This window comes from Anas platyrhynchos, chromosome 9 (genome assembly GCF_047663525.1).
Source record: "Anas platyrhynchos isolate ZD024472 breed Pekin duck chromosome 9, IASCAAS_PekinDuck_T2T, whole genome shotgun sequence".
Taxonomy (NCBI): Eukaryota; Metazoa; Chordata; class Aves; order Anseriformes; family Anatidae; genus Anas; species Anas platyrhynchos.
This window is the reverse complement of record NC_092595.1, coordinates 25,940,159-25,954,689: the sequence shown is the minus strand read 5'-3', so window position 1 is coordinate 25,954,689 and position 14,531 is coordinate 25,940,159. Positions and strand designations below refer to the sequence as shown.

Here is a 14,531-nt window from a genome sequence, read left to right as displayed (position 1 = left end):
TCCGATAAGCATGAATAACACAAAATGCTTAGCTGCTTTATTATTCATATCTTTTAATATGTAAAATATTACAGAATTAGTCTATGCAAAACTGCAAATGTTATGGATAACCAGGACCTGTCACATAAGTACACCTTCTTGTCATTACGATTATGTAATTGATGGCTATTTATTTCAACATATTGTACTAACCATTTGAAAATATCAAGAGTTGGATAAATGAAATAAATATGATAATCAACAGCCATTCCTTAAGCCTTATGATTTGAAATGGAGATAAATAGCAAGCTATGAAGGGCTGCTTAACCCTACCTGAATAAAACCACGGATTTGAAATGCAGAATCAAATCAAACAACTGCCCTTTCGATCAAGCCTCTCTGTACTTTGCATAAAAACTACATCCTCTCTTATTTCTGCAATTGATACAATTCTGGAACAATGTGGTTTAGCAACCTGGCTGCCAATAAGGCATGTAGACGTATACATTGTAAGCTCATTTTTTTTTGTGTTATAGCATATTTACATCTGCATATGGGCAGCAATGGACTGTGCATTAATGGTGTTGGTTGGTTTGTTATTGTTTGTGATTTATTTTCAGAAGCCCAGAGCTTAGCTAGAGATTTACCGTGTTAACATCATCTTAACTGATGTCAATGTTTGTGCATCATTTTGGTGTAACAGCAAAACATATTTCCTTAAAAATAAGGGCACAGGAAAGCAGATATTTCTGATTCCTGGATGTGCCTAGTTTCTTGCAGCTGAAAAGGCCTTTGCTGTCATCATGTTCTGTGCAATGATTTTTGTGTTTTTCTGTAACATTTTTCTCCCTACACATGTGCGTTTTATATCCTCTTCATGTTGGTATAGCATGAAGTCTTATGTGGAATTCAGAGGATCTGAACTAAATGTAGCTAAAAGGAACTTTTGGATGAACTGCCTGGGATTTGTTCAGATCTGTTAAAGTAATGGGGGAAAGCACAAAAGGATAAAGAAAAGAAAGGCCTTAATCTTTGTTCCATGAGTGATAAAGCAGCATCACATGGGTGAAAATTGGCCTGACCTTCACCCACATGATGCTGCTTCTGCCTCAGCCACTCTTTCTTTGCTCTGATTAAGTGAAGATAGCCTCTTTCTCTGCAAGGAAAAGTCAAAGAACAAAAAGAAAAAAAATCCTGTCTTAACTATAAAAGGTTTATTTTTTTTAATCACAGTTGGGCTCATACAAGCTGGTTTCTAATCTTATTTTTTTTTAAGCTAAAAAAGTGCCTTTTTAGAATTTCTTTGTCTCAGTTTCTTTAGGACCCTCCTCCCTCCTCCCCCTCCGCCCTTCAAACCTCAGGGCCTAGATCTTAACTTGCTTCCCTTGGATGTGCTTTGTTGTTCATCTTCACTGCTACATGATAGCTGTTTGACTTAAATGGGTTGTTCGCCAAAGGATTGCCCCTTAGGGAATGGAAAAACTGGAGGGAGGGAGAGGAAAGGCAGTACTCAGCTGGCTTAAATGGCATGTACAGTATATCTATTGGCAGGGTATTGCCAAAGTTCTGAGGAAACTTTTATTGCTCAGCTTTTACCACTGGATGCCATCCACCAAATGAGACATGGTTTTATGTATCAGGTTATCCATGTTCATATAGACAAGAGAACTTCACTGCGACACTGTTGTCAAACTCCTGTGACTAATGTTTTTAACAGCATGATATTTAAAATTTGATAAGGATATAGTAAGTCATTCTCAAGATATTCAGCATTCTCTGAGAGCAGGTAATGTCTTCAAAGGTTTCAGAAGGGGCCCACTGAAATCAGTCTCTCTTTTATACCCATACTGCATAGCCCATTTTTGGTTGCAGTATCATGGCAGGATGAAAATACATTTTTAATTGAATATTGAACTACTAAAAATCAGTTAAACTCAAGGTTATGTCGGTGTTCATATGTACATATCTGTTTGAACAGAATCTGGCTGGGAAACCTGGCTGAGATCCAGTGGATTACTGGCTAAGTCCACAAGCTAGCTTCAATTTCCACTGGTCATTTTTTCCCTCAGGAGCTAAGAATATATGATGCTGTGCAACATAATGGAATGTCACTGTAATGTATAGTATCTGTTATTGTATTACATATCTGAGGTAGGGAATGAGGAAAGACCTCCTCAGCTTACCTTCAAAACACAGGCGTCAGATAGCTTTTAGCTGGAAACACTCTGTACTCTGTATTACTTAGACACTATATTACAGATGGGAAAATTACTTAATAAGTTCACTGTAGTTTCTGAAACTGAAATTGGACATACATGTATGAATACTACTAGCATGCAGTAAGCACAGTGTGACTACTGCTGATTAATCAGTGTCGGAAACAATGAACACCAATTCACTTTTAGACATTTTGTTTAGACATCTTGTAGCAGCTATAATTTAGAAGAGCAACAATTTAGAACTTGCTTAAAATAATACTGCTTCTAATTTTGATATGTGAATACAGCGACACTAACAATATCTCTTCCTCTTTGGCAGTGGTTTTGGAAGCATCAGCATGAGTTGTTTTCTGGCCTTGATAGATATTAGCTAGCTATATACATCCTTGCATGCACAGCTGAATTGTTTGATTATTTTTTTGTGATATAGCTGATATTCACAGGACCTAGTTTTTATGTGCAATAATACTGGTCATACCATCTAAGAACGTGTTCTTCTTTGTTTTCCCAAGTAAACTCTACCACAGTGCCCACACAGAGTACCACACAAAATGTTGTGGTTGTAAATATGTTCAGCAACAGTTAGAATTTAGACTCTGATTCAAAGCCCATTGAAGTAAATGAAAAGATTCCTATTGACTTCAGTGTGCTTTGGCTCCAGCACTTGATTCTTTATTTAAAACTTGCAACGATTATTCAGTGGAAGAGGCAAGCTTTGGTTGCTGCAATCCTCTTGGTAAAAATAAAATTAATTACGTAAGGAGATGTTTTTAAGGGAAAAATATAATTTGTATCAATTTATAGGAAATTTAAATTACTCTAATATCTAATAACATACATCGACACACATGTATGAACATGTAAGGAGATTCATACATAATGCAAACACATACTTTCTCACACACGCCACCCATACACATACAAATCATATTAAGAATTTAAGATATGAACCTCTAGGGTTTGTTTCATTGGCCCAAACAGGAGTGTCCAGTGCCCTCTGAGGTGCAATGTGGTATCTGAGGCATGCAAGTGGGGATGTCAAACATGACAGAGGGGCTGTAAGAGCCATATTTTCTCCTGGGATGGCAGTAGGAGGCCTCATGGCATCCCCAGGTCTTGTCAGATGGCATCAGGGTCCTACATCATTGGGACAAATCAAGGGAACTCTTATCGTCAGTACTTAATAACCAAGAGAGATAATCAAGACTCTGTATATTTTCTCCAGTCATCTTACAGGATTGTTTTTAAGCTTGGGATTTGACAAATCAACTGGTTTTAATTTTGTGGCTTGAATCATTATTTCATTAACAAGAGGATGGTATTCATGATGGCATATAAAATATTGATGCAATAGAATCACAGAATCACAGAATCACAGAATTTCTAGGTTGGAAGAGACCTCAAGATCATCGAGTCCAACCTCTAGCCTAACACTAACAGTCCCCACTAAACCATATCCCTAAGACGGATATAATAGGCTAAATTTAAAAATATGGAACGTACTGAAAACCACGTTAAAAAAAAATCAAGAATATGTTTTTATTTAAGCCACTAAGAATAATTTTAAAATACAGTTTTGGCTGAATTGTATGGTTCTCTCAGATTTTCTCAGTACCACAGCATTGCTTTTGCATGCCCATAAAAGCTCATGTTATGCAAAAATGGTATCACCCTGGTCAGTGAGGAAGGAAGGTAGTTTGGGAAATTTGCTTGCTAGTTAGTAGCTATTGACAGGTCTAATCTGAAGCCTTCCTCTCCATCAGATAATAACAAGGACCAGTATGTTCATTTATTTAAAATAGCCTGAACTAGATATCATATCTTACTGAAAATGCATGTTTCTGCATATTAAATTGCTCTACACACAGGACATTTTGTATGATTTTTTTTTTTTTTTCAGTTCATGGCAGCTGCCTCAAACAAGTTTGAAAGGGTCTATTATAGTCTATCGGGTCAGAAATTGTTCTCCCCCTCCCGCCACCCCCGGCTTTTTTATTTATTTATTTTTTTGGTGAAGAAGTACTTAGTTACAGTGAATTGGTAACACAATATCCACACTATAATATGCATATTGTGCATGGCAAAAGGCAAATAATTTTTAATCCCCATTTAAATTAAAAGTATGAAAACCTACTGTATTCAGCAGACCTGAAGTGTTTTACCAGTACATACTTAAGATATATCCAGTGTGTTTGTGTGAAAGACCAAAAAGTTGTGTGCTTTATTTATGCAATTTATTGAACAAAAGTAAGATTTATAGCTCATTTGAATATTTGTTTATTCCCGCTTCATTATTAACATGTAATCACCATTGAAATGTAGCTTAGGAAATTTATAAATGAAAATCTACATCCAAGCAACACTGAGAAGAAGGGTGTGGAATCAATATATCCATTATACAATAAATTCTCTGGTGTGACATACGTTTGGCTCTGAAAAATGTCTCATACTTCTTGGAGGGGCCATTTCTGGCTCTGTCATTTACACTAGGAGTCCCTTCTCCTTGGAGAAAACAAGAACAAATTGACAAATAATGCAAGACTTTATAAATGTCAGAAATCAGGTTATGATTTTTTTTCTTTGCTGTTATCCCTTTGCTGTCAAATTCAGTCTCTCTCACATTTGATAACTTTTTTCTTATAGTTTTGTAAGAGAAGGAAAGTCCATTAGGCAGGAGGGAGTTCTGGCAGAAGAAGAAACTACCAGATGTGGGTAACACTGGTGACTGCTGTAGAGTGTCACCACTGTCCTCCTTCTTCTTCTTACAGTCCCTATTTTCCAGAGATAGCCTTTAACTTTAACTGCTTTTTCTCACAGATATTTTTTTTTCCGACAATGTATATAAATATCATTCTTCCTTCTCATAATTGTCTAGTGATCGACATGTAGTACATATAATATGTGGACTCACTTTCATCTGCAAAGCCTGAAAATATTGTTCATTATGTTTTGTGTGCCAGAATAGATCAGAATTACTCCCAGAAGGGTATGTGTTTAAACTGGCAAAGAAAAATGATTGACATCTACCATAAGTACTTTTGTCAAAGCTTTGGCATGTTATCAGTTTGCAGAACTATTCTAATGAACAGTGTCCATACTCACCAGATGTGGTATCAAGAATATGCCAGATACTTGTAAAATTCTGCTACAATCTTAACACCAAATGTGTAAAATACAAACAGGTTAGGGCTACAAATTCTGCTAGAGAAATTCATTTAGTTAAGGAGTTGAGCCTAAAGGGTCAGAGAATGTAAATAATTCCAGGCAGGAGCCTACCCTCTTGGCTAGTTTCCGGGAATGTGGATTATTGTCCCTATCCTCAAACACTAAACTGTCTTGTATAAATTTTCAGCTTTAGTACTGATGCAGGCAGAAGTAGGAAATGCTTAACTTAAAATAAGGCTTTATCTCTGTATTTGAGAAATAATAATAACAACAACAATGATAACAACCAGCATTGAATATTCCTGTTTAGCCTTTTATTCCCAAATGCCCATTTCTAGTTCATAAACAGTATTATTTTCAGAGAGTACAAGAACAAACACTGAAACAAAGTCTATCACACAGTTGAGAGAGGATTTAATTCTCTCAAGCTCTCAGAATACTAAGAGCTTGGCAGAAGTTGTTACCAATGCCTTTTGCTCCCAGTTTTGGAAGAACTGTCCTACAGAGAGCTTGCTAAATTCACCAGCACATGGTAGGCCTTTAGGCTAGGTTCACATCTGCTCAGACTACCTGAAGTCAGCAAAGCAGATAGAGGATATTGGTGAATAGGATCTTGGGTTCCTTGAGTTCCTCCTGTGACTCCTGCAGGTATCCAAATTAGTATCCAAACTTTTTCCTCAGCTACCTATCATGGCATTCAGATATTCATCTATGAAGTTCTAAGGCTCTAAATACTAAACACATTAGTATGTGTACCAAAATTACAAACACAGAGGTTGGTAGATATGCATGCTAATCATTTCTAGTTATGCATGAAGTTAATTTACAGAAACAGATTTACATTATTTTAATGGCAATCTTTACCAATAAGATTCAATGGTTTCAGTTTGGTTTTGATGCCTTTTTATGTTTTGCTTGGTTTTAGATATGTATTAATTTGCTTTATCAATAACATGAAAAATTAATGGAGCTCTTATTAAGGTTATAAGTACCTCAGAGGAGTCATCACTTGCCATCTTTTGTTTTATTACTATGATTAAAACAAAGTTGTGTTGTTATCACTGGCAAAATAATGACTTCTGTTTCCCTGACAGATTTCACATTGCTTTTCTACCCCTGCTCCTGGAGTGGAGCAATGGGAAGCTGTCCTTCGGAGTGACACAGAAGCAGTTGCAGAGCAGCACAAAGGTAAGGATGGTACACAAGTAGCCTCCCTGCCTGGCACGTCTGAGGCATCCCAACCCTTTCCTTGGACACCCAGCAGGCAGGCACTCATGCTGTGTGCCAGCTTGCAAGCTCCCCAGGATTGCTCTGCAAGGCACCAACCTCCCACTGCCCCCTGTGACTCCTCCATCCCCTGCCATGGGACACTACCAACCCTGGCTGTACTTGGCCCCATCTCTTCCCGAGCTTAGCTGGACTCAGTTCATTGGCCTGAAACAGTGAAATGAAGGGAATTTTCCCCTTAAGAGGTCTAATCCTTCAGATTTCACAAAGGCAATTTTCCTGGTGATTTCAACAGAAGATGTATCTGAGGATCAATGGCAGGATAATACCTATTTGAAATATAAGTGGTCAGCAGCATCAGATCATATGGTTGGTGAGAAAAGGCTGAAAGAAAAATGATGACAGCACAAAAGTATCCATTCCTACCTTCAATGTTTTCATTTCAGAGTGTTTATTAAGCAATGAAGAGAGTCTCTCTCTGCTTAATGTAATTCAGTGATAATTCTTTGGAAAGGAGAAAGGATCCTTTCACAGCTGTATCAACAATATTTTCTCTCTTAAAAAAAAAAAAAAAAAAAAAAAAGCAGCTGACTTGACATGTCAAGCATCACATATTTGGCCATGGAAGCAAAGCATAAGCCAGGCTGGCCAGTAGCACACATTTGGAACAATGCCACTGAAAAGTTGGTCTGTAAACTGATGCTACCTTACTTCTTGGATTCTAGAAGAACTTGCTGAGATTTAACAGCAACACAGAACTACCACATTCCTGGAAGATATTTCTTTTCTTGTTACATGAGATCCATGCACAATGTGAAAAGAGCAGATGAACATCAGGTTTACATCACCACCGATATGTGAATGATTGATCACCCATTAAATCACATACAGAGCTGGTAACAGCACACAGGGTAGCGTTAAAGTAAAATGTTTGATATTCTTTACTCTAATTAAACATGGAAATAATACGATGCAGTCTGTATTGTAAATGTTATTGCAGATTATAGACCTAAAGGAGAGGTGTTATGCCACCTTTATAGCCTCAAGTTCCTGGAGACTGTGACTTAGAGCTGCCTCAGGGCTGCCCTAAATTACACCAGTTGGTAATGACTCCCAAAGGGCTGCTATGCATCCAGTGGTTGCTGGAGTGTAAAGTACTTTGGCTATGCCAGAAGCCCATCATTTCACAATGGAGGCTGAGAGCAGCTGGCATAGTGCTTGGAGGAAATCCCCAAGTAGTGGTTTAAGACATTTTTTGAACACTTTTTTGTCATGAAAGTGATATAAAATAAAGGCCAGATTTCACAAACACACAGGGGCTTTTTCTTTTCTATTTAAGCATCTGTAGTCAGATAAACTTGATAAACTTGGAGACAAGGGTTTCTATTGGATTTCAGAGCAGGTATCAACCCAATATTGCCTCAGCTTGGCAGTGTTCCAGCTCTCTGCCCTGGCCCTGTTTCCCTGCACAGTAACACTGCCTGTGCAGTGCAGCATCACTGGCTGTCAAAGGCATACTCCTGATTTACATCTGTGTTAGTGAAAGGAGAACTGGATTCCCCCCTGTAAGTGCTAGTTTTTCAGTTCAGTTTCATATTCTGTTCTTCAGTGGAGCTGCCAAAGATAAAAATTGAGTTTCCATGTGTAGAAGATCTTTTCATAAATGTATATGTGGCTCATTCAAAAGCTCAGTCCATCCAGGCAAATGGAATGACATATGCACTGTTTTTTTCCGTGCAGCGTGTGGGTGGGCTGATCATTCTTACACAAATATCTCAAATGTTAAAAAGTCTTGTAGGAAATTATGGCTCAATATTGGCAGTTTGGGGATGCAGTTTTAATGTGAGCATCTTTAGGACGCTCACTTAAGAGCATCCTGAAGACAATAACTGACTGCTGGCAGCAGAAACTCTTGACTCACAAGCTCAACAGATGCTGTCTAAAAATCAGCTGATAGTATTTTCAAACCTCTCAGGCAACAAGCCACTGCTTATGATTTTACTAGAAATTCCAGGAAACATAGTCAAAAATAAAGTAATTGACAGAGATATCACAGCTAGGAAGTATACAAACCCTCTGGGCACCCATAGAAAGTATTGGTTTCATTCTCTGATAAATTTACCAGGGAGAAGTAATTATCAATTCTGTCTGAAAGATAGCTTTAATTTTTATTTTTTTTAAATGTCAGTGAACCCCAGTAACATCAAGGTGAAGAATGATTGTGTGGATTGTGTAGGTGAAATGTTTCTGGATATGAATTCATAAAGGACTCACTTTCAGTTTATGTGGAGAAAGGTGAGCACATGTGTAAGGATGAGAGCTGAGCTCTAACCACCCTAAAGGGAAGAAAGCCATAGCATCCCATTCTCTTCCACTTAATCCTTTGAGCTAGAGCTGGCTAGCAGATCCACGTAGGGCGTCAAAGGATAAAAAGGAGGACTGATGAAAGAAACACTGGATCTTGTCTGTTCCCTGACTGTGCATCCTTCTGTGCAGAAGAGGGATGGTCTGGCTCTTCTATCCTCTCCTTGAAGTGCTTGGATAGTATTGAGGAAAGATATTTAGTGCCCATGCTCACAGATGGTCACATGAAGAATTCCCAAAAGAGGTTGAGGAAAGTGAATCAGCAAATCATAGAATGAATCATAATAAAATGATCAGAAAGAGAGATCATCTGGCCCATCATTCCGCCTGAAGGCAGGACTGACTTCAGCTAAGTAAATTTTGATAACCATCTGTCACTATTTTTTGAACTGTTAAATGATTTTTAATAGCTGTAACACCTGTTATGATCCTCTAAACAATCCATTCCAGTGTTTAACTATTATTTCTGCACCCTGGGATGACAATGTTAGCCTAGAACTAACATGAGCCAAATACTGAAGGTCCATCACTTACTATACTCACTTCTTTCACTAGATCCTTTCTGGAGTTTGGAGGGAAGTCTGACTAAAATTAAATGGCTTCTACCTTACATATTAAAGGATTTGGGCCATAATTTCTGTTTATTTCAATGGTGTAAATTTGGCAGAACTCCTTGGATGGCAAAGGTTTTATTTTATATTTCCACAGGAGCTGGAATACAGTACCTGAGAACAGAAAAATCTTTTGCTATAGTGTAAAAGCAAATGATTTCACCTCCACTGTACTTTTAAAATTTGTTCTGAAGGTAGAAAGATAGGGATGGATAAATACGTAATTAAAGAGAGCTAAAGGAGAGACAGAACAAATACCATTATTTTTGCTATAGTTTTTGAGAAAGCTAACGTAGAGGTGCAGAAAATAAGTTACAGTGATGCACTTCACTTAGCATGGGAGTTCATGCAGTGCAAAGAGCTTAATGTGTGCAGCTGAGCTGGGCCTAATGGGCATCAGTTGTTATCTGTGGAAATGGAGTCTGTTAGAGGGAGCCTGGCTACTGTACCCATCTGAGATGGCTACTGGGATTTTTAACACACTAGTGACTTTTTCTTACTCATTTTGCTGAATTTTCAGCCATAGTCTGCCCAGTCCACCCAGCCCTGAATTGTGTATCCAGAGCCCATTGACGAGGGTGTTGTGAGAAGCAGAACGGAGAAGAGGAAGGGTCTGCAAAGGTGAAACTGGGTCTGGGGGAGCACATCCCCAGAAATCCACTTGAGGGTAGCCCTACCACTGTACCACTGACCACTTCAGCTCACGTCAGTTTTGCAGATAGTACTTAGCAGTATAGTATTAAGTGAAGTTAATATACTCCACTACCTTCATTGCCCTTTTAAGACATCAAGCATAGGACAGCACATCTTGCTCTCACCAGAATCAGAGACTTCTGGAGCTCTGGTAAGGCTTACATGTGTGGAAGAAGTCTCCCTGTGTTTTGTTGCCTGCACTGCCCATGCATGTGAAGGCCAAACAGAGTGTCAGGTCACCTCTGTGGAGCCAGGGAGAGTTTTAAAGTCTTCCCTCTTGAGAAAGAAAAACAAAAACAAAAACAAAAAACACATTCTACTTACAAAGAAGCACTGTGAAACCTATCATAATTCATCATAAACTAGATGGATCTAGATGGATCCAGTTTAATAAGATTCTTGTTTATTAGTTATATGTCTCATAAATCTCCTGGCATATTAGGAAGCTATGGATAATTAAAAGTAACTAAATACAGAAGTTCACATAGCAAAAACCTGTTACCTGTTATTGTTGTTCCTTGACCATTTTGGTCGTCACATGCTGGGTATGTTTACACAAAAAGTCAGATTCTCCAGCATGGTACTAAAGAAATTTAATAGAAGTGTTGCTGTCTTTGTTTTCATTATACAGCAAATTATTGCTCTGCAAGGTTTAAGTAAGTCTAGCTGGACGGAGTAAAAGTAGCAAATACCAAGTCGTATCACTCCTTAGGGTTGCTACTGTGGTGTAGTAGCCTAATAGCTCTGAGTTTCGGAATCCTGACAAGTCACTAAAGCTGTGATCAAACATGAAAAGAAATACAGTTTTGTTACAGACCATTTAGAACAAAAGCATTGTTTACTTTTTTATGTTGTTGTTGTTGTTATTATTATTATTATTATTATTATATTTCATTTTTAAATGGTGGATTTCTCATCAAATAAGATAATCTTCTATCCTAGTTAGGTCAACATTTGATGTTATGCATGCATGAATGTTTTTGTGCAAAGACAGACTATTTTTTTCAATAAAATTTAACTCTGCTTTACAGATGAAAGTGGATCCTAAAAGCTTTGTTTACCAATAAAACAAAGGTTTTGTTTAACCAACAAAACTCAAACCCATTGCAATTTTAATGACATATAGTCAAGTGGAGTATTTACAGTGGGCTGAATCCTGACACAGGTGAGCAGGAGGAAGCTCCAGGAGGCAAACTTGGAGTCTTGATGGTTATAGAGAGAGAGCCCTTCCAAAAATCACAAGTACACAGAAGTCATTGGGAAGGCTGTTTCCATGGGAAAGTAGGCTCAGCCTACCTTTTAGGGTCATATTGTTAGACAGACTGTTATATTTGTGTTTGATCTCCAAAAAAACCAGATATGGCCTGGGTCATCTCCGACCTACAGAGCCACACTGACTTAGGCTGGTTGAGCATCTGACATTGTCTCTTTACAGGCAGTGGATATATGCACATACTTGTCCTCATCCTGTGTTTACAGCTGATACAGATGAAGTTTCAGTATCACCAGGTATAAGGAAGAACTGTTGGGGGAGGCATTTGGGGGAGATTGTGGGAAAAACTGTTTGCCAGTCTGACTGAAGGAGAGATGCTGTTATTTTCCCATGAGACCTGCAAAAGGCTACTTGGAAAGTGCAGTGATTTTTGACAAATTGTCAAAATCTTTGAGGTGGCTCTGATGCTGTCATAGCATTTTTCTCTCACCTCACACAAAGCATTTCAACTCCTCCTATTTTAACAATTCTAACAATAAAAAATCATCAGATATTCTTTGGCTATTTTAAATGGCTATTGTTCCACTGTATTTAATCATTAAGGAACCAGAAGGGACACATTTAATTGAAAAATGTTCATTTGACCCTCTATAAACAGCAACTTGAAGCATTTTAACAGGCTCTTCAAACTGTTTGGACAGAAATAAAGCAGCATCTGGTTTGAAGCATGCTTTCATAATGTATTATTTATGTTGATAGCTTAAGTTCTTTGCTGTGCATTGTTATTTATGACAATTGAATGTAGGACATTTTTGATTCAGCAGAGTGCTTTCATTCTACAGCATGGGAATAAAACAATCAAAGCTGAGGTGACTTGACTGATTTCATTTAGAAGGTAGATTCCAGCAAGCCTATTAGTGTTAGAGTAGAAAGGAGGGGAAAGGAAAAGATGGAGCAGGTAACTAAGAGACACAAATTAAAAAGGGTGAGAAATCTGGGAAAGATTCTTGCCGATGGTATGGCCTATATGAGAAATTTCCAGGAGTCGCTAAAGCCATGGGAAGAAGTTGCAGGAATTTGTTTAAACAAAAAGGTGAGACTTTTTTTTATAGATGCTTTTTTATTTTATTTTTATTTTTATTATTTTTATTTATTTTTATTTTTATTTTTTATTTATGTATTTTTTTCCTAGGGAACTTGCAAGAAAACATTGATGCTTCAATCCTCTCACAGCCTTAGGCAATAAAAAATCCCAAACTACATGCATGTATTTAAAATATTTTAATTTTATTTTCTATATTATTTCTGTCATAAAGAAATCAAATTGTGCTTGTTATAAATCTAAAATAATTCTAATGCCAACGTAACCAGAAACACAGTTTGTACCAAGATTAGTTTCTGCATTGCAGTGAAAAATACATAACTGGAAATAATGCATTGGTTGTGTCAGTGACAGCAGAAATGTTCCATGGTTGAGGATGTTCTTAAAAAGGATGATCAGAACACTATTTCAGACAGACATTAACTAAATATTAAATATATCTATGTGCAATTAGCAGTATGTTATTATGCAGTGTATATTAGCCCAGATATAAAATATATGAATAAATACATTAACAGACCTCCTAATGTGGATCTCATTTTATTGTAAGGAACGAATGATAAACTGCTCAAGAGTGAAGTTTATGATTTTTAAAAACAAGTTCAAAGTATCTATTTGGTTAGAACTGAGTGCAAGGATAGTCAAGTTCTAAGGAAATCTGTTTTCTAAATATTATAAAGAAGTTTTTAAGGGACAGAAACAGGTTTAGAAAATTTAATAAATATTGCACATATCCAGACCAGCTGGTGAAGGCATTTATAATCACGATTCTGAATCTTCTGTTCAATTTATTCTGTCCTGTATTTCTATTTATGGTGTAAGGTGCTGGTTTTCAAACCAGACCAGCTAGCTTGATTTGATTTCAGAGTTATTTCCTCTATACCATCTAGTAGGACTGAGGTCCTGTAACTGTAAGCAGAAGCTTGACTAGCCTTAGTGATTGCTTCCAGGCTATATAGTATTTTTTAAAAGACTTATCAGAATTCCTGACTACAGCCATGTTCAGCAATTCAATATCAGCAGTATTCCAGTCAAAGGACCAAAATACAATTAAATATTCCTATTGTAACGCTGTTATATATGGTAGCATCTTCAACTTGTGGTTTGAGAAAGCTTTTTAGTCAGGGTGAATTAAACACTGTGTGTCTCCTTTGCCTGTTCTCCCTTCAAGACATGGTCTTTCTGCTATTTAGTTCCTCTCAGGCTGTTTTCCTTTCATTTGCCTTATTAGTAGGTAGGTCAGTAGCTGATGCCACCTACTGTGGGCATCTAAAGGCTTTTCTTTTGTTGCCTTTTTTCCTAAAGCTTGAAAAGTTGCCATTTTCTTTAGTAGTGATACACAAAAGATATTAAAAAAATATTTAAATCTTGTCTGATTAGAAAAAAACATACACTGCACCTTTCTTTACAGGTACGTATACACCTTCCTTTATAAGCTTGTATAAATTCAGTCCCTCATCCAAGTTTCTTATGTTGACAAAAGTAACTTAAAATCCAAATGTGTTACAGATGTATGGCATATTAATTAACATCTTTCAATGTTCAAAGTTCTTTTCATCTGTAATGGTCTGGTGATTTCTTTTCCTTCCTATACTCAGAAACCCCTGGAAGCTGGGGGAGGTCAGACCTTGGCTGCATTGTTAAGACACAGGGACAAACTGGCATCCATATATCGGATCTGCATTGCCTCCCTTAAGCATTTTTCCAGGACTGAGCAAATGCAGATGATATTGTATTTCTGGGTCATGCTTAGCTTAGAGGAGCATGAGGCAGTGTGTATGTGTACGTGTGCACATCTCAGTAGGAGTGAATACATTGTAAGAAAAGGCAGTTTCATTTCTATGTCAATATTTTGTGTATTTTTAAAATGGTTAGTTTCACATCTGTCCTCAAATGCTGCGATGATCAGGCATGCCCTACATGTGTCATTTTGCTTTCCAGTCTAAGATAACTAAGAG

At 37.4% G+C, this 14,531-nt stretch overlaps 1 long non-coding RNA gene across 1 annotated transcript in view; it reads left to right on the top strand.

Moving 5' to 3' along the window:
• The window catches only part of LOC106018110 (uncharacterized), a 192,351-nt gene extending 185,208 nt beyond the window's left edge, over positions 1-7,143 (top strand). Inside the window, exon 16 of the long non-coding RNA XR_011811386.1 lies at positions 6,458-7,143. This is a non-coding gene — a long non-coding RNA (uncharacterized lncRNA). The remainder of the gene's footprint in view (positions 1-6,457) is intronic.
• The last annotated feature ends 7,388 nt before the right edge of the window (positions 7,144-14,531 follow it).